At 45.7% G+C, this 20,345-nt stretch overlaps 1 protein-coding gene across 1 annotated transcript in view; it reads right to left on the reverse strand.

Annotated features, from left to right (window-relative positions):
- Positions 1-20,345, reverse strand: part of CHGB (chromogranin B) — an 87,486-nt gene that overhangs the window by 42,754 nt on the left and 24,387 nt on the right. The window lies entirely within an intron of this gene.

The following is a 20,345-nucleotide window of genomic DNA, read 5'->3' on the forward strand; positions in this document are numbered from 1 at the left end:
CCATCCCTGCCGTAAAAGATGTTTTGCTGGCAGAATGATTGTAGGAGCAAGATACAGTGGTACCTCTGGTTACGTACTTAATTTGTTCCAGAGGTCCATTCTTAATCTGAAACTGTTCCTAACCTGAAGCACCACTTTAATAATAATAATAATAATAATAATAATAATAATAATAATAATAAAATTTTTATTTATATCCCACCCTCCCCAGCCGAAGCCGGGCTCAGGGCGGCTAACAACAATCAAATAATCAAACAATCAAATAATCCAACATTCTAAAAACATTTCATTATAAAAATTAATTAAAATCAAATTAATGGCAACCGTTAAGCAAAATTCTGTGCAGGTTGCCAGAGGAGGGAGTCAGGCTGGGCCCTGACCAAAGGCCTGGTGGAACAACTCTGTCTTGCAGGCCTTGCGGAAAGATGTCAGGTCCCCCATTTAGCTAATGGGGCCTCCCGCTGCTGCCGCGCGATTTCTGTTCTCATCCTGAAGCAAAGTTCTTAACCAGAGGTAATATTTCTGGGTTAGCGGAGTCTGTAACCTGAAGCTTATGTAACCTGAAGCGTATGTAACCCGAGGTACCACTGTAGTCAGAACATTTCACACTTATCTTACATCAAATATGCTGGTCAGCGGTTCATTTCTGAGCTCAGTTTAAAGCGTTGGTCTTGACCTTTGGAGTCCATATAATGGCTTGAGATCAGGTTATTCAAAGGATCAGTTATACCCATGAAAACCCACCAGGGACTTAAGATGCCCTGCTTTCTGGCCCATCATTAGTTAAGATCAGATAGGCAGGTAACAGGGACAGTGGTGGTGCCATAACTGGTATTTGAAAGATTATAGAATCATAGAACTGTAGGGTTCGAAGGGACCCTTAGGATCATCTAGTCCAACCCCCTGCATTGCAGGAATATTCAGCTGTCCCATATGGGGATCAAACCTTGGTGTTATCAGCACCATGCTCTAACCAACTGAGCTTTGCTGAAAAACACTGGTGGTGCCACAGCTGTGGGACTCCATCTCTCCAAGGAAATCCCCACTCTCTTCCCACTTTTAGAAGAGCTCTGGAAACCTTCTTGTTTCCTCGAGGTTTCTTTTAGTGAATGGTGTATTCTTCTTGCTAGTTCTCAGATCAGATGTCTGTTGGTGTGCTTTTAATCTGCGTGTGCATTTGCTGCATCATTTTACATTTATTTTATTGCTGTTGTGCTCTCTCATGATTTTTAAAGGCAGCTTAAAATGTCTTAAATAAAGCTGGCTTAAAAATAAAATGTTCGGGCTTAGGCTGCAATCTTATACCCACTTAGTGGCGGATAACCCCACTAAACTCAATGGGACTTACTCCTGAGTAGACATGTCTAGAATTCTAGTCAGCTCTCCCTCCCTCCTAATAAAATGTGTTTGGAAAAGTGTTCAGGGGGGCCTGTGTGGTATCCATGGGCACCATTGTGCCCACTACTGCCTCCCTTGGCTCAGCCTCTCCTACGCTGAACATGTCCTCTTAAATATGTCCATTTATTGAATACCCGCCCTTCCAACTCTTCTGAACAGAGGAAAAGTGGGAATCACTTCTCTCTGTGGGCACGTTAAGTGGTATCTGATGTAGGTATCTTTTTCCTGTTGATGGGGGCTGATGGGGCAGGAAGCTATGCCTACACCATTTTGTGGTGTCATCTATTTGTTGATTTGTGAATCACCTTCCACACATATATCCCAAGGTGATTTATATCCTTAAAATTAATTAAAGTAATGTTAAAACAAGTACAAGATTAAAAATTTTAAAACTGTAAAAAATAAACACCTAAGGTGGGCACAGAGATATCACCTTGCCAACAAAGGTCCGTATAATTAAAGCTATGGTTTCCCAGTAGTGATGTATGGAAGTGAGAGCTGGACCATAAAGAAGGCTGATCGCCGAAGAATTGATGCTTTTGAATTATGGTGCTGGAGGAGACTCTTGAGAGTCCCATGGACTGCAAGAAGATGAAACCTATCCACTCTTAAGGAAATCAGCCCTGAGTGCTCACTGGAAGGACAGATCCTGAAGCTAAGGCTCCAATACTTTGGCCACCTCATGAGAAGAGAAGACTCCCTGGAAAAGGCCCTGATGTTGGGAAAGATTGAGGGCACAAGGAGAAGGGGACGACAGAGGATGAGATGGTTGGACAGTGTTCTCGAAGCTACCAGCATGAGTTTGACCAAACTGCGGGAGGCAGTGGAAGACAGGAGGGCCTGGCATGCTCTGGTCCATGGGGTCACAAAGAGTCGGACATGACTAAACGACTAAACAACAACAACAAGGTGGGCACATTTTCATCTAGCTGGAAAGGTTTGTCAAAACAAAAATGTCTTCAATGGTTTTCATAAAGTACTGTTGGTTTTCTGCTCTTTTGTATGTGGCAGCCATTTTGCACTATGCCACACCCCCATGGCAGTCATTTTGTGCTATTCCATGCCCTGGTGGCAGTCACTTTCTGAGTGGTGCCCACATGACTTTCTCAAAATTCCAGATGAAGCTACTGACCCTCAAAAGGTTGGCTAACTCCTTTGAACTCTACTTCCTTCTCTACTTTGAACTCTACTTCCTTCTCCCCCTCTACACACAGAGACCTCCAGCAATTCTTTTGATCACCTAGGTTAGCCTATATCGCTCTGCACTCTTAAAAAACCACACACAAAACACTTTCCCCTTGCTTAGTGCATGCTTAGATGCCAACAGAACAAATGACTGAACAGTAACTTCAATGTTCAAAAAAAGCACAAGTGGGAGACAACTCTTCCAATATATTTCAAAACATTATTAAGTTGTTAACTTTCATTCTTATTTTCTGTCTCCCAAACTGCTAACAGGGCTCTGGGTTGCTTTTTTTCCTGTCTTCTGAACTGAAGCAAATTTATGCAGTTTTTCTTCTTTTCAAACTATAAAGGTTGAGAACATAAAAAATAATTGGACCATAGATACCAATCAGTCCCTGAAAGGATAACTTGCTATTAAAGAAAAACTATGTAAAGCAAAATCAGAAAGAAAGAAAAAAGGAACCAGATAAAAATGTATAGTGTAAGACAATGAAACAAAAACTGAGATTTGTTTATTCAGATAATCCTTTTGGGTTTGTGTTTTAAAGGTTTTAAGCATGCTAACTGGCTGGCAGACTCTACTGAAGCAGGTTATGGGCACAACATTTTATTAAAATAAGACTGCTCATAAACAGGGCAGACGTAACACTAGGAAGAAGGGCTGAAGACTGATGCCACATGTTTTCCCAGTTATCCTTTTCTCCAACAGCACAGATATCACAAAGCATTATAGTAATTTAAGGTTCCAGAACCCACACCACAATTTGTGTGTGTTGTGCAGCTATACAGCCACCAAAGTAGGATTTGTAGGCCTGTTGCAACCTAAACTCAGCCATTGTCACAACAGGCTGCTACACTGTAGTTTAAAAAATTGAATGCTCCTGAATCTGCATGGTGGGTCAGCATCCTGACCTAAGGTGAGTTGCAACAACAGCACTACCACTACACAAAGATATGGTTTAAAAGGTTAAGAAATGGGCTCCCAAATGCATGTTTGGATTAAAAGTGCGTCCCAGGTCAGAAAACCACTGAAGGCTACTGCTTTAGATCAGCCTTTCCTAACCTGGTGCGCTCAATGTGTTTTGGATCATAAATCCTATCATCTCTCACCAGTTACCAGGAGATGGGAAACTTCTGGAGGGCACTAGGTTGGAGACATCTCCTGGTCCACCCAGAGCTGAAGAACTGCAGTGGTGACAAGGACAATGAGCAAGATCCTGCTCCCCCTTTGCACATTTGACTTACAGAGCTTCCAGCTGGTTGAAAGTGATGAGGCTGAAGCTGATTACTATCTCTCAACACCGTATTGCTGGCCCTCAGTTCCTTACTCAAGAGTTGCATGAGCATCCTGAATAAGGAACTGATGTCCATGTGCCCCAAAATAAGTTGTGGGCTGCGCCATATTATACATCTCCATGACTGGCTGGGAACAAGGAAAATGAACTGAGAGCTAGTCACCTGTTTCAACCTTGGGTGAAAGGGGCTAACTGAATTCTTTTGGCTTAAATCCCCTGTATTCGGTAGTTACAACAGTTTATGGTGTCAAATTATTTTCACGGACTACTATTTCAACAGAAAGGGGTGATAGGAGGTATGTGTGCACTTTGCTCTGTTGAAGGCGTGAAAACAGTCAAATGTCTTCAAAGATAGCTTCTTGAATAATGAAAAGGTGACTCTGGGCTTGGAAAGGTTGAGGAGCCCTGCTTTAAATCTATACTAAGCCAAGTTAACAGCTTTTGTTCCACTATAGTGCTATGAAGAAGGCTGAATACTTGCTAGAAGTTCAAAGGCCCATTTAAAAGTCAGGATTCACACTACAAAGGGACCTTGACAAGATGACAATTTTACAGTCATACCTCGGGTTGAATGCGCTTTGGGTTGAGCATGTTCGAGTTGCGCTCCACGGCAACCCGGAAGTAACGGTGCGCGTTACTTCTGGGTTTCGCCACTTGTGCATGCACAGAAGCTCAAAATGACGTTACACACATGCGCAGACGTGCCGCCGCTAGTTACGTTTGTTTCTAGATGCGAACGGGGCTCCGGAACGGATCCCATTTGTATCTAGAGGTACCACTGTACTTATTTTTTATTGCTCTTTTTGTCCTTTGTTTTATCACTTGGGTTTTGTTTGTTTTTTAATCCTTGATTCTGGCTTTTATCTACTATATGTTTTATATACATAATATTTTCAGTGTTTATATTTGCAAACGAGACATCTTGCATAATCTGTCTTTGACCTGGCCATTACAGAAGATAGGCTAGAGCAGAGCTTTCTACACTTTTCATGTTGGTGACACACCTTTTAGACATGCAGCATTTTGCAACACAGTAATTCAGTTTTACGAGCAAACCGTAGGTTAAACTAACCCCTTTCCAGCCACCGGCTGCCGACACACTAACCTTGTAAAGCTCTGGGCTAGAGCAGTGTTTCCCAACCTTTTTTGGGCAAAGGCACACTTGTTTCATGAAAAAAATCTCGAGGCACACCACCATTACAGCCCCGTGACGTCAACGCGCAGTGTCACACCGGGAGGGACATGAATTGCTAGCAAATTACATAATCACCTCCTTGAGGGCTGGCTCATCTTCTCCGAAGGCAGAACCCCATTAATTAACAGCACAGACTCACACCATAGCCAAGACGAGGGGGGAAAACCTCAGTCATGCACAGTCATGCACATGTGGGGGCTAAATGAGGACGAAGACCGGGCAGAGAGCAGGGTTCAAATCACCCCACCTGGCCAGGACAATCCCTGGGTGCTCCCTTGGGCCACTCGCCTGACCCACCTCGCAGGGCTGTTGTTGCGAGGATAACACGGGGAGAACCACACGCGCCCCCGGGAGCTCCTTGGAGGAGAAAGCGGGCGATGAATGCAATGCACGAAATATATGAGAGGCGACCAGGTTTTGCAGGTAAGGGGCCCCGGCCAGCCTCCGCTTCCAACACCCGGCGCAACGACGCCGAAGTTTCCCCCCGGGCTCGGCTCGGGGAGCAGCGCTGCTCCCCCCCCGGCTCCCCTTCGCCCTCCCGGCTCTCTCTGCCGCCCACTGGGGACCCCCCTCACCTGCCAAGTCCGGAGCGCCGGTGGAAGTTGCATGCATGCATGCAGGGCGCCGCGTTGCCATTGCATTGCATTGCACTCCATGCAACGCCTGCACGCCTGCATTGCCTTGCACGCCCGCCAAGGGGTCTCCCCGCGGTCCGATGCGTCCCCTCCGGCGCGGATGCAGCATTGCAAAAATAAAAAACCCCCGACGCAGCCCTACCTGGGGGGCAGCCTCCGCCTCCGCCGCTCCGCCTCCGCGGGGAGCCCCGGGCTCCATCCTGCCGCCCGATCTCCGCGGGGGCGCAGGCAGGCTGCACGGGGTCTGCGCGGAAGAGCCCCTGCCCGCCCGGCCGCCGCCGCTGCGCTCATTCCATGGCCGGGAGAAGAGCGCTTCAAACAAAACGCCCGGCCTGCCAGGCCACGCTGGGAAACGTAGTTCGCGCACCCCGCGCGGGCGCGGAGCCCAAGGGCGAGGGGACTACGGATCCCGGCAGCCCCCACGCCGGGGACGGAGAGGCCGGGTGCAGGGATGGAGGGACGGGTGGGCGAGCGAGTGAGTGAGTGGCAGCCGCCAAGCCTTGGCCGAGAGCCAGGAAGGGCCTCCCCGGAGGAGGAGGAGGAGGGAGGCGCAGAGCGGGAGGGAGGGAGGGAACCCCAGGGGTCATCTAGTGACGACGCCCCAATCGAAAATTTGACTTTTTTTTTAAAAAAAAATATTTCGAATTTTTTAATTTTCCCCGCGGCACACCAGGCAACATCTCGCGGCACACTAGTGTGCCGCGGAACAGTGGTTGGGAAACACTGGGCTAGAGTATGTGTAAAGTCAGCATATGTAGAAGTCGAAAGTACAAAACATGATTTACATAGGCCCATCAAGTCTGAATTGTGTATGTTTATCTAAAGTTCTGCCATAAATAGGCAGGGATATAAAAAAAGAATGATCTTGTTCCCTTCTGATAAAAGCCAAAGGAAGTAGCTCCAGGATGCAGAGTTTTTGAGAAGCCACCATTGGCACCTCTTCACAACAAAGGCTTCCATGTCCCATGCAAATGAGGATTTTCCCAGTTCTTCAAAAGAGGCATTCCAGGGGATGAATAATCTACACAGGGCTTTGTAAATTAGGAAAGCCACTCGCACCTTGTTGAAATGTCCTGCACAGAATGCTGACAATAAGGAGTCTTTAAAAGGGTGGATGGCTTTAGCAATCAGAACACTGCCTGCCAGTCCAAATTGCCTACATGAAATTCACCCTAGTCAAAAAGGTAGCAATTAATAACTGAACAAATTTCATTTCCATAACTATCTTTAATACAGCATATTTACAATCCCATCTGTCACAATTATAAACTGGTAAAAGAGCACAGTTTAGGGACAGATGCTTCTGTGAATAAATAAAAAGTTATTTAGCAGGGGAAACAAGGTGGGGTTTACTCCCTGCGGACACATTAACAACCTAATCATCACCACAGTATAAAACAGAGAATTTATGGCCTAGCCTCTGTTTCCATATTAACCACAGGGACATGTTAGAAACCCTCCATCACTTTCTGAACTCAGCTTTTGGAAAGCCATCACTAGAACTAAAGTGAGATGGGCCAGTCCTAATATTAGGCAGAATGAGAGGCTGCCTCAGGTGGTAGATGCTGGGGAGCAGGGAAGAGGGGGGCAAGAATGAGTACTGCCCTTGTTGCACACAAGGAGCAAATTAGAACACCCAACCACTGCCCATGACCACACACCCAATGAGATTATGTATCACACTGAGGTATCTCTCCTCTTGTAGATCAGGCAGAGCTATCACTAGCCAGAAGCTGACCCAGGAGTTCTGGAAACTGTGGTGTAAATTGGAGGCTTACAACCAAAGGTCTGGTTTGCCTTCTTTCCTTCGGGGTTCTGTAGCTTCCTAATCTTAAAATGGCATATTAACAGTAAGCAGGGGTCATACAAAAAGGTGGGAGAGAAAGGATAATCCAAACTGACCCTCAACGTGGCTGGCTGGACGATTAAACCAGAGCAGTCCTAGTTCACATGGGAGGGTTATGGGTGCAGTGTAGGGAAGAAGAGCTGTTTCCTGCTACTTCAGCAGTGCCTCGTGTGAAATATAGGAACCAGAGCTCCTTGCCTTTCTGTGAAAACTATGCAGCTACATCTCTCTACTAATGTGAAAAACAGCCACCACAAAAACATGTTTCTCTCTCACCTCCACCCCACCTCCTGACCACTCAACAAAATAGAAAAGACTAGTGTGTTTTCCAACATTAACAGCCTAGGGATAGGAAGGGAGGTGATTGAAAGAAATTGCATTACAGAGGCAGGTAAATTATATTAGTCAGAGCAGGCTACCCAGCAAGAAACACTTTAGGCAGTGATAAACATCAAGGCATATTAAATTGTCCTTTAAAAAACCAGGTCATTTGTAATTGTTAAAACAAACAAAGAAAAGGAGTGCAGAGCTTTTAATTGCTTTTGCCACAGATGCCAAGCAAACCCATCTTATCAGGCTTATCTTTGAGAGAGGTAATTAGTTTCCAGCACATGTACCTGTGTAAGCAACATCGTGACACTGTCTCCTCCCCCCCCCAATTTTTTTTTAATATGCCCTTGTTTTAATAAAGACCATCTGCACAATGGTAGATGCATCAAAAATTACAGATCCCCAGACAAGCCCTGCTCAGGCAGAATGCTAAATTTAATTAAACTTTCCGTATCAGTTGAGATTTATTTTTGTAAGGCAGAATGGCTCGCTGCTGCTACGTATCCCACACAGTTACACATCGCTAGTTGTTCCTTTTTCTCCCTTTTCTTTAATAAAAGTTCTCTATCTGGAAACATTTTCATTTCCTCTTCCTCACATGGTTTGGGCATAAAATATTAAAGGAAACAGATGAACAGATTCCTGTTTCCCAAAGTGAAAGGGATCAAATTAAGTAGGCATTTGCATGGTGAGAAGCTGCATAAAATATTCACAAGTTTCTAGTATGTTTGGAGGGTGGGTTCACACGACCCCATTTTTTATTTACTTAGTTATTTATTACATTTATACCCCATCTTTCCTCCAAGGAGCTCAAGGTGGCCACATGGTTCTCTCTCTCCCCGTTTAATCCTCACAACAATGCTGTGGTAGGTCAGGTTGTGAGAGACTGCAACCAGCCAAAGGTCACCCAACAAGTTTTCCCATGCAACAACAGCTTCACCGTGTGAATATTTGCATATTTTCAGGTCCTGTCAGCTGTGGCATCCTTCGAAACAAGGTGTGATCAGGTATTCGCTTTCAGTGCAAAAACTACTGCAGAGCTGTCATGACTGTGGAAGCCCAGCAGTGAACAATAAATGGAGGCTGCAATGCCACCAGCTGAACAACCAGATCAGGTTCTTGGCTGTGAGCCTGATGTTGCTGACCAGGGAAAGTAGAAAGCTGCTGGGACTGATCCTAGAATTCCATGGTCCATAGAGCCAGACCAGAGACTCCTACAGGATCCTTCCTGTGGGCCTTAACTAGCTCACCAGTCTAAATGTCACAGACTAGGTGGAAGGCCACTGACAACAGCAGAAGTGTGAATCTTCAGGCCAGGCAACTGGCCCTTAAAGAATCTGTAGCTCTCCAACAAAGGGGGCGGATGCAGTGCCCTCCAAAAGTTGCTCGACTACAACTCCCAGCAACTCCAATGGTGAGGGAGAATGGGAGCTGAACTCTGACAACACACTGGAGGGCACCATGTTGGCTACCCCTGGGGTAGAGCACAGGAGCGGTGGACTGAAGAAAAACGTAGTTCACTTTCAACCCATGTTGGAGCAAGTTGCTCAACAGGAGCTCTCTGTGGTGCTGTGACAACCAAACTGCCTCATCCTGCAGGCAGAGAACCAGAACAGGATAGCTACAAGGCAGGGGACCAGAACAGCAGCAACAAAGGCACACCACACACCCTTTGCAATGGAGTCGCTGCCAATACAGAACCTGAGCAATTGTGTACCAATATTGCAACCGTAAAGGCTGAGAAATGTTATGCCTTGCAGTGGGACCTGTTTAAGCTCTCTCTGTTCTGACTTTACAGTCACCTGCAAAAACAAGCTCTCTTGTAGGATAATCCAGCAAGAGGGTTGCACTCAACCACCATGGAGCATCGTAAGAGAAAGAAAGAAAAGCAGAAAAGATCAACAACGCAATACAAAGGTTGATTTGGTGTGGAAAATAACTCTAAGAAGTTCAGTGCATTTCAACTTCTTGTTGCAAATGTCTGAATGAATCCCTATACAGGGCCATCTTAAGCATATCCGGTGCCGTGGTGCAAAGATCCCGCCGGCGCCCCCCCGGCAACTCCAAAACAAGGGATGGGGTGGTGGAAAATGTCCTCTGCCTCCCCCACCACCCTGATCCTCGGCGTGGTGGCAGCAATCAAGCAGGAAAACATGCTGGCGGACATGCTCTCTGGCGTCGGGGTGCCCGAGAAGGCAGCCCGGGAAGGCTTTCACCAGGAAGCAGGAAGAGGACAACAACCCCGTCTTTAGCAGATGCAGAGACACGCAGCTCCCATCCTAAGCCTCCGCAGGGATCGGTCTCCTCCTGCAGAGACTTGGGAAGGAAGCTGCCCGCCCGCCAGCCATATAGTTGGCAGGGTGCAGCTGGCAGGCGTGCAGGGAAAGGGGAGGCTGCTGGCAAAGCTGCGCAGCTCCCCAACTTGGTAGGGAGTCCCTGAGAGGCCAGCACCCTGGCGCCCTGAACCACTAAGACCAATGGGAAAGATGGCTCTGTCCCTATAGCATCTGCAGCTCACTCAAATTCCCCCAAACACCCTCTCCCTCCTCCTAGAGAGGAGCAAAATCTTTGGGCAGAAAAGCAACATGAGGTGATCCAAGTATTTTCTAATATATTGCAGTCTAGCAAATGAAGACTCTGTGTAAAGAAGATTGTAATATAAAATGTTCAAACTCAAAATGCAAAAGCAAAGAGCTAGGAAGATTAGCAACACCAGCCTCTGTTATCCTAGTGCCCTCCAGGTGTTTTGGAATACAAACCCCATCAGATTCCTACTCACCCAACATAACCATGCTCCCATTAGCCCCATCATCAGACAGTTGTACTGGCTGAAGCTGATGGGAACTGTAATCCAAAACATCCGATGGGCACCTCCACATAAAGGACTGGTAATGATTAAGAACTCCAAGCACAGACAAATCCACAAGATAATGATATAGCATGAAAACTGAGAAGGAAAACATGCCCTTCAGAACCAGATTTGAAAAGACTGAAATCATGGATACGAGGAATCCAAGGAGACGTGACAGTACATGTTAGCCAGTGGGTGAAGAACACTAATTGCCAAATCCTTCTCAACTTGCCAACCCAGCAAGGAAGAGAAGCAGACCTTTCGCAGCTCCGTTTTTGGGAAGGTACAAAATCTAAGAGCTTGAAATGTTCCCTTGAGGAACAGAGATCAGAGCAGCATTTCAAAATATACACTCAGAAAATGATTCCTTACTTGAGAAGGCAACAGTCAGGCAAAACAAAAGGAAAAATGAAGTAAGCAAGGCACAGATTGTTCTGCTCTTGACCCCACTGCATTTTTAAGCTCCAGGTACACAACTCCAAGCAGGGTAAGTCAGAGTTCTGTTCGGTTAGAAATGTATGCAGAATTGCAGACTATTTTACGGCCCTCAGATAATCTGCACTTCATTTATTTAAGAGCATCAACAGTTTCTCACCTCCCAGATGGGTGATCTTAAGAATTAACTCAGAAGCTAGAGAATTATTTCCATCTAGAAGATGAACTAAGGCAGGAGAGACATATGTCTGTTTCTAGCATCTTCAAAACACTCACACTGTTTTTGTAGCTGGGACATGAATGTGAAACACCTCTGACAGCCAGACTCCTGGGAGCTCTGTGCCTGCTGAATATATTTTGAGTGTTCGCTACCTTTGTGTGTAAACCCTGTGGTGGGATCCAGAGTCCTCCTCTATTTCCACTGGCATCTAGGACTTAGGAAGCCACCCACCAGATACCACACTTGGACCACACTGTTGGAGCTAGGCTTGTGTAGCCTGTGGCTGTGTTGGATTGGCCTTGGGAAAACAGCTCCCCCTTCACATTTAAAATATCTTCCCCATACATGAGGAAACTGTAGACCAGGATAGCCAACATGGTGCCCTCCAGTTGTTGTTGGAGTGTGTCAAGGGTGCTCACCAGCCAAAGGAGCACACATGACAGATAGAGAATTCTTCATTGTCAAAGTGGACACTTACAGTCATTTCTATAGCTCCAAATATTCACCAACACCAGTCTAGTATCTATTCCCAGGTCTGCACTCTATGAAGCAGTTGCAAGAACAAGGGGTCACTCCCCCCTTCACCAGTTTCTGCACACACAGCCAGAGACTACACCTGAGTGGAAGCTTCCTGTGCTCTTTCCTCTTCAACTTCCCTTTGATTCTGCGAGACAGTGGTGCAGGGAGAGCCCTTCTGTTGCTCGACCTGCCTCTTCTTCCTCTTCCACACCCGTGCTGTGTTCCACCCTCCAGCTCAGAAGCTTTCCCTGCCTCCAGCTCTTGCCTCCTTGCTGGTAGAGTTCTTCACAAATCACTGGCCCCCCCTCTCCCAACTCCAGCCCCGCTTCACCCTGTGCACACTTGTCAAGCATGCTGCTAGTCCCTGACAGACTGTTACACCTATCACCTTCAGCAACCACAGCCAGGGATGATGGGATTTGTTGGTCTAGAGCAGCCTTTCTCGACCTTGGGTTCCCGTATGTTGTTGGACTACCACTCCCATCATCCCTGACTGCTGCACCTGCAGGCTATGGATGATGGAAGTTGTAGTTCAACAACCTTTAGGGACCCAAGTTTGAGACAGGCTGATTGATCTAGAGTAAGGCCCTGTGTTGACTACTCTTACTCAACTTTCATCATCCCTGAACACTGGTCATACTTGCTGGGGTTGAGAGGAGTTACAGTGCATCATCTGATGGGTCCCCCTGTTAACTATCTCTCTAGACTGCATGCATAAGACATGCAGGAGGGTCTTAGGACCTATAGAGTCGACACAATACAAATTCCGCACGATCACATCCCCACTCTATTGCTATCACGTTATAATGATTAAAGGGTGCCTACTAGGCTGTTTATGCACTTCTGCGTGGTCCTCGTACTAATTCAACCACAGTACGAGCTCTAGAGTAATACAGCCTTACAGCTACTGTACAGCAACTGTTCTACTGGGGTTTTAACTCACTGAAACCTGAAACAGCAAATCATCATGCAGCGGAGCTGCTCATTTTTCGTGAAGCCTACAAGACAATCAAGCTGCGACAGGCTATATGCATCGCAGGCACAGCATCTTTATTCAGAAAATAAATCTGGCATCTTTGTGTGAGCTGACAACTGAATCCAATGCCAAAATCAAGCAGCATCAACAAAGCAGCCTAGCTTCACGAGTATCAACTCTGCTGTGAAGCACCTGAGAAGTGTTTTCACCTCTCCTGGGCTCAGAAAGGAAGGAAATGTTTGGTCCCATAACAGGGAGGGGGAAACACTTCAAACACCACCAGAATGAATGTACTAGCAGCTGCCTCACCTCTGGAATATGCCTGGTTATCATAGAGGTGATAAACCAAATCTGGGCTGCACTATTTCAGATTGCTCACAAGACTGAATGCCCCTCCAAATGAAACGTTCCCTCCACAGAGAAAAATAGCTTGTGAAGTAAGGTTCTCATCTAGCCTTCTTCCTAACATGCTAGTTTTGCGAGGTGGGGGAATGACATCTTTTTGAATGATGTCTGTTCAGTTACATGTGCCCCTGCCTGCAAGTAATGCAGCCAGACCCATGTTGACCACCTCAGCGGCATCGGTTCATACGCATAATGGGCGGTATAAAAATTTAATAAATAAAACAATAAATAATGTATTAATTTAGAGTCAATGAGCAGCATGCTGGTGCAGACTGGTCACTTGCACCTACCCCCCTGAACTAGCAAGTCCCCACACACCATCACTGTCAATCATCTGGATGAACCCAGCACTAACTCAGATCTTGACCTCTCTCTAACATGCAAGCACAGCAACCACCTGCCTGTCCACAGGGAATCTGATCAAAACAATCCCACCAAAATGAGGCCAATCTTTAATTAACAGAAGTAGTACACACATAAGCTGCCTGTTACTGAATTCGCAGATTCCTTATAACAAGAAAGGTTCTTGGGATGCCCAAAGCCCCATGTTTAAAACGAAAGACTCTACTGACTCCTGTTTTGGCAATAAGTGTATCAGAACAGGATGGAGAATTTTAGAATAGTGTCAAGAGAATGGGTGACAAAAGGTATTGAAAGCTATGTTCACTAGATGCATCATAGGGTGCAAGGAGGTCTTAAACCAGGAGTTTTGCCAGCCTGGCTCCAGCAGCTAACTTCCTGTGCCACTAGGTAGAATCTCTGCTGAAAGAACAGCAGACTGAACTCTACTATCCAGAAATGCCACCTGGGTGGTTATAATAAATGCTGCCACCTGACTTAGCACCCAGTCACATGAATCAAGAGAACCCGGTCCTATAAAGCCACACCTGCAAGGCCTGCTCTTCAGTCTGAGCAACTTGTATCTCAGCAAGAGAGCCCTTCCAGACCACTTTCTCTCTATCCTGCCACGTGCTCTGCTTCTGACAAATGCATTAAGCCACCCACTTGCCACTTGGCTCATGACTGGCTCCCAGGGATGGGAGTGAGCACTGATCCGAACATCATTTCTTAACCTATTGTGGGAAAGCAACCTCCAGCAGCCCTGACAAATATCGATCAACGCCACAAGCATGCTTCTAAATTTATTTTTGAAGGGCCAGAAAGCTCACTTTTTAAATCAAGAGTCAGAGGAATTCAAATTCCTAGTGATGTTCATTAACGAGACAACCAAACGCTACATATTTGAGAAATGTGTTGTTGCAAATGCAAGTCTACTGAGACTTGTGTGTGTGCTTCTACATGAACCACTTTGAGGTTGTTGGGTGGTTGTTGTTTTTACAATCAAGCGGTTTATAAATTTGACGAAGGAAGTAAGTGTGGCGAACCTGTGACTCTCCCAGATGCCGTTGGACTCCAACTCCCATCATCCTCTGCTAGAATGGCCAAAGGTCAGGGATGATGAGAGTTGTAGTCCAGCAACATTTGGAGGACCACAGAGTCTCCACCCATGTCTATGCAATAGTTCAAAGAGTGTGTGCCCTATTTCATTGTGCCACTTCATTTATGGTATTTTGTTTACTGTGACACTTGTTAATGAGGGGGTTTGGGGAGGGGGTAAACCTACTTCATTAGATGTATGTGCACTTATCCTTTTTAAAAAATATGCATTTCAATCAAAGTATCTGGGTTTTAGCTACCCTATAAAGTTACCAACAGTAAATGAGAGGATTCATGTACCTCTAGTTAGACCGAACAAATACAAATACTGTATATCCTCTCTCAAACCTCAGAAAAAGGCCAACATATCATTAGCAGGGGCAAAAGATAGCAAGAGCATGACATCCGTGCACGTCCCTTGCAACCCATACTACCTGCTAGGCTTTGGATTTATTTTGCTTTGGAAATGTTACAATAAAGCATACGCCTTCTGCTACAACAGAATGACATTTGACATGGGCTTAGCTTTATAGATTAGAATTTAATTTCCTGTTTTGCTTCTCTGCTCTCTGTATTTCCACTCTTGCCCACAGCAATATATAAAGTTCAGTCCTCCTGAAGGATAAGATACCGCGCTTGGGAAAGGAACCAACACAGGTATCGGTGAGATTTCCTCCCCCGCAAGAACATCCTGTGTTCATCTTCAGATTCTAATCTTGTGAACTAAACTATGGTGCTTCTTTTAAATTCCAGCTCAAATTAGATCCCAAGGGTGGCAGTGGGGTGGGGGTGTGGAGAGAGCAACCTAGAATGTCTACGGCTTAAGAAAGACGTTTTCTAACCGTCTCAAAAGCACTCTCGAGAAAATGAAACCTAAGCTGCCTAACTGTAATTAAGTTTGAAAGTGAATATGGGAAAGGCAAGCAATTTATCTGCTAGCTCTGGTTCTTGTCCTGGGCACAGAGTCAAGGGAGTCAAAGGTAAGTGTTTGAAGGTAAGTCAAATCCTCTGTCCATCTGGCTCAGTCTTGTCTACTCCGGCCAGGCTGGTTTATGAATAAGTTTTGCAGCAGTGATGGGTCACAAAACCCACCGAACGAGGCAGCTCCACTTAGGAGCAGCACGTCCTGTTTTGCCACTTGAAGTGCTCTCTACTCTCTGTAAGTACCACAGGAGTCCATGGCCATTTTATACTAAACAATTACAACCCAAAACACCAAGACTTTTCCATTTAAAGCCTTTTTCAATATAACCTAACTGCTAATGCATGGCTTTGTCTTCCAGAAGCAAATATGCTTTCGGGACTGTGAGTTGAAATTAAACAGAAAAAAAATGAAATAAAAACTTATGAAGCTGAACCACAATAGGAACATCTTGCTGCACAAATGGATAAAAGCAAACTTGCGGTGGTGAGGAATTCTTTCCCTTACCAATCATGCACATATTCCCTTATTTAAGGAACATTTGAATCCATGACCTTTAAATATATGGCTCAAGGATTGAGGTTTTAGTTCCAGCCTATGCTATTCAGCTAGGGATGCGGGTGGTGCTGTGGGTTAAACCACAGAGCCTAGGACTTGCTGATCAGAAGGTTGGCGGTTCGAATCCCCACAACGGGGTGAGCTCCCGCTGCTTGGTCGCTGCTCCTGCCAACCTAGCAGTTCGAAAGCACGTCAAAGTGCAAGTAGATAAATAGGTACTGCTCCGTCGGGAAGGTAAACGGCGTTTCCGTGCGCTGCTAAGGTTCGGCAGAGTCATGCTGGCCACATGACCCGGAAGCTGTACGCCGGCTCCCTCGGCCAATAAAGCGAGATGAGCGCCGCAACCCCAGTTGGTCACGACTGGACCTAATGGTCAGGGGTCCCTTTACCTTTTCTATTTTTGTAGTACCTGAGAAATATGAGGTAGCATGTGTAGGCACTCATTTTCGTGCGGGGGAAACTTGACTACTGTCTACCTCTAGTATTTTACTTTACCTCCCACCCTGGGAAAATTCCTATGGACATTCATGTCTGTTACCTGTGTTGGAAGCAATGCACAATTCAACAAAGGATATGTACACATTGCCAGCTTAAAATGTAACTAGGACATATTTTTTCTTCATTTGGATTGAACCAACCGTGCTAAAATATCTTTCGGAGTTTGACAGCCAAAAACGAAAGTCAGAAATTCTATCAACACCGACATTTTGCTATTCCTACTCAGAGGAGACCCACTGAATTTAATGAACCTAAGTCATTTTCATTAACTTCAGTGAGTCTACTCATAGAAGGAATAGCATTGAGTAAGGTAAAGGTAAAGGGATCCCTGACCATTAGGTCCAGTCGTGGCCGATTCAGGGGTTGTGGCGCTCATCTCGCTTTATTGGCCGAGGGAGCCGGCGTACAGCTTCCAGGTCATGTGGCCAGCATGACTAAGCCGCTTCTGGTGAACCAGAGCAGCGCACGGAAATGCCGTTTACCTTCCCGCCGGAGTGGTACCTATTTGAGTACCACCCTATAAAAGATAGCAGCTGATTGCGAGGAGTTGCTTGGCACCATGCGTGACACTTTCCAAGCCTCAACTCTCTGCGGAACATCTGCATCAGCAAAAACGGCTCACCAGGTAACACCAGGTGATAGACAAGTGAGCAGCCCCCACCCACCTGTCACAAGTTGTCCCACAGAGGATGGGGGATAAGAATTTGGCTAATTTCAGTTACCTATCCCTCATCTGTACAGGGACGCAGGTGGCACTGTGGGTTAAACCACAGAGCCTAAGACTTGCCGATCAGAAGGTCGGTGGTTCGAATCCCCGTGATGGGGTGAGCTCCTGTTGCTCGGTCCCTGCTCCTGCCAACCTAGCAGTTCGAAAGCATGTCAAAGTGCAAGTAGATAAATAGGTACCACTCTGGCGGGAAGGTAAACGGCGTTTCCATGCGCTGCTCTGGTTCGCCAGAAGCGGCTTAGTCATGCTGGCCACATGACCCGGAAGCTGTATGCCGGCTCCCTTGGCCAATAAAGTGAGATGAGCGCCGCAACCCCAGAGTCGGTCATGACTGAACCTAATGGTCAGGGGTCCCTTTACCTTTACTTTACCTTTATCCCTCATCTGTATTTTTTAAATATAAAGCAAGGGTAGTGTTGCATCTGGAAACCAACAGTTTAGGAAGCATGAGATGCAGAGCAGTTCCTTATGATAAGGTGTATAAATTGGGTCTTCCCACACCAAAGTCTGAAAAAAAAATCAGGTTATTGCAAAAACCCTACTTTGACAGCCCTCTAGTGGAAATGGAAGCAGTGACCAGCATGTGTTTCTCACCAATACAGGCATGGCTCATTTTTGCTTTACATTTGAAATCAGAAAACTAAATATTACAGAATATTATTTAGGGGGGAAAGTGGCACCTAATTTTTAGGGTACTCAGACTGCACTCGTAAACACACTTACTGGGGAGTTGTCCCCCTGAACACAGTAGGAGTTACTTTCAAGTAAACCATTAGGCCACAATCCTAGGTGCTCTTACTTGGGAATTTGCTTCAGCAGGACTTACTTCTGCATAATCAGACATAGAATTGGGCTGTCAGTTTAGTAAAGAAGACAGTTTAGCAAAGAACACACAGCAAAACAATGCATTGTTTTAAAACACACACCACCAATAAAGCTGAAATCATCAGAAATTAAGTTGAACATAAAATCTGTGATAAGTTCCTCTCTTTCCTGAATCACCCAAATGGAAAACAGAACAAAAACCTCACAACAGAGGTTAACTAATCTGACAATTTAATATCACCTCTTCAAGAAAGGGGGAAATAGCCAATACTTTGTTTATTTGCCCTCTATAGGTTTCTACTGGCTAGTAGTCCTAAAACTATGAGGCAGTTTTATTACAATTCTGACAGGATAGAGCAAAAATCTGACCCATCCCATTATCTCTAGCTGATCGCAATAGCTGGATATTTAAATTACCCCATAGCAAATACCACCTATCCACTCTCAAAAGGTCAAACGACACATGATATTTTGTTTTTTAAGTTTTACTTAAACAGTGGGAGCTTGCAGGGAGCAGAAATCTAAACTGGATTATAGCAGCAAGTGGTGGCAGAAAAGGGGTTCAACCTTCTGCCTGCCACTAGTTTCCCCATCTAAATTAGTATGTGGATGGAGCCAGAAACCAGAAGTTGACATGACGTCTATGATACGCAAGCGCAAAAGGAATTTAACTTCTGACAGACAAGGATAGCTTATCCTGGTCTAATCTAAGGTAATAAACAACACACACACACACACACACACACACACCCTTATGACTCTAAGAGGCAGAGGGCAATTATGCCATTTTAACCGCCTGTGTAAACATGTCAGAGAGGAAGTACAAATGGCGGATCACAACGTGATCTCAGACAGCATCACATGATGCAACATAGTGAGATGCCAAAGTCTATCTCTGCCCCTGCACTGTAGAATAAAGAGAAAGCAGAAAACAGAAAGCAGACAGCAATATACTCAAACTACTCCAAGACCAAATACACCAAATATGCAGCACTGTAGCAGGTGTATCTGTCTGTCAAACTGGAGCAGAATACGTTTTAGACCAGTTTAAAAGAAAACACACAGAGAGTATTCCAGAAATGGGCATGGCTTGTGAGAGTAATGCTGGCATGACTACAAGGAAGGTGTCATAATCCCATATGCGTAGGATGCCAGATCCCAACAAGACCTTTCTAGTTACGGGATGTGAAGTAACAGAGCTGGGGCATCTACTGCCCACAACACAAGAGAGCTGAGTTTGAGGATTTCTGCTTGACAGTATTTTGGTGGGCAAAAATAACATTCACTTCAAGGGAAGTAGGGCAGTCTGTCCCCACTATACTTGTGTTTCCGACCATGTGACTGGATTCCACCTGCACTGAGAAATTTCAGAAGGATTTCAGACTAGCCTAGTTGCTTTCTTGTAACTACAACAACGGCCACATGACAACCCTATTTTGAGATGCTATGTTTCCCTATTAGGAGCTACTAGAAAACCCTTTCCAAGCCCCCAAGCAGGTTCCCCCACCCCACCCTCCCACCATGTATCCTTGGTAGGTGTTTGTGACGTGGGGTGTGCTACTACAAATAGAAAGGCCAATTGTTGGTTTACTCCAGAGGGAAGTGGACAACTCCCTATTGGGTGCTCTTCTACTTATACACAGACTGAATGGCTTCAGCCAGGAAGCAGGAAGAGAGTTTCCTTTTAAAAAAAACCCAAAAACCCTGAGTTTTGTGCCATGGTTTGTACTTCTATTTCCAACCAAAATTTTTCATCTTAAAGCTTATTTTGAAACTGCAGACATGATCTCATCGATTCATATTAAACTCAGTCCTCTGTCCACCAAAATAGTCCTCTGCCCAGGAAGAGAGAACAATTGAATGAGATAGCACAAGAGATTGCAGTAAGTCACCTTTGCCAGACACGAAGCAGGGAATGAATGACTCAGCAAGGCAAGTCGCCAAATCAACTTGACCCAGAACTTTGTGGCACAAATATAACTTTAAGGCAGCACTGCCGCGTGACAATTACCCCTATGGGGAAGAATCACAGCTCAGTGGCATGGCTGGGAATCCCCCGTCTCCAACCCTGGAGCAAACACTGCAAGT

This window comes from Podarcis liolepis (genome assembly GCF_965112155.1).
Source record: "Podarcis liolepis genome assembly, chromosome: 3".
Taxonomy (NCBI): Eukaryota; Metazoa; Chordata; class Lepidosauria; order Squamata; family Lacertidae; genus Podarcis; species Podarcis liolepis.